This window comes from Seriola lalandi, unplaced genomic scaffold (genome assembly GCF_002814215.2).
Source record: "Seriola lalandi dorsalis isolate HSWRI2012SDOR001 ecotype SW California unplaced genomic scaffold, Sedor1 jcf7180001959434, whole genome shotgun sequence".
Classification (NCBI taxonomy): Eukaryota; Metazoa; Chordata; class Actinopteri; order Carangiformes; family Carangidae; genus Seriola; species Seriola lalandi.
In genome coordinates, this window is record NW_019430103.1 from 1 (window position 1) to 525 (window position 525).

General features: G+C 46.9%; 1 non-coding gene across 1 annotated transcript; it reads right to left on the reverse strand.

Moving 5' to 3' along the window:
• Window positions 1-133: 133 nt before the first annotated feature.
• trnaf-gaa (transfer RNA phenylalanine (anticodon GAA)) lies at window positions 134-206 on the reverse strand. The gene has a single exon. It is a non-coding gene; the product is annotated as a tRNA-Phe (tRNA).
• Window positions 207-525: the final 319 nt, after the last annotated feature.

The following is a 525-nucleotide window of genomic DNA, read 5'->3' on the forward strand; positions in this document are numbered from 1 at the left end:
CATTTTGACTGTAGTGACGGTGAGAAACTAAGTGAATATATGTAGGAGTCTCAACAGACAAGGGCCCCAGAGTGATACGAGTCAACAGCACTAACCATTAGGGCAATGTGTCAAGAAAACCGACACAACACACTGCCGAAACCCGGGATCGAACCAGGGACCTTTAGATCTTCAGTCTAACGCTCTCCCAACTGAGCTATTTCGGCAGACACGTGCCAAACATGGAGGCTACAAGCTGCAAAACACAATAACGTTTCTAAGCATCCAACCCATTCTAGGCATCAAAAAGTAGTCATCTTCCACTGGAGTGCAAGGAAGAGACAGAGCCTGTGAAATGCCTTCCCAGACATCCCTAATAGGGGTTGGGGAAGATCTTATGAGTTCCAGGCCAACTATTTTTGATGCACAAAGGCCTGTAGTAATAAGTGCATTTGAGAGAAATGCCCCAATGACTGCTGATTCTGCATCTATGACTGCAGTATCTGAATGGGATCCAACAGGTGGCCGTCCCCTTATGACTGCTGC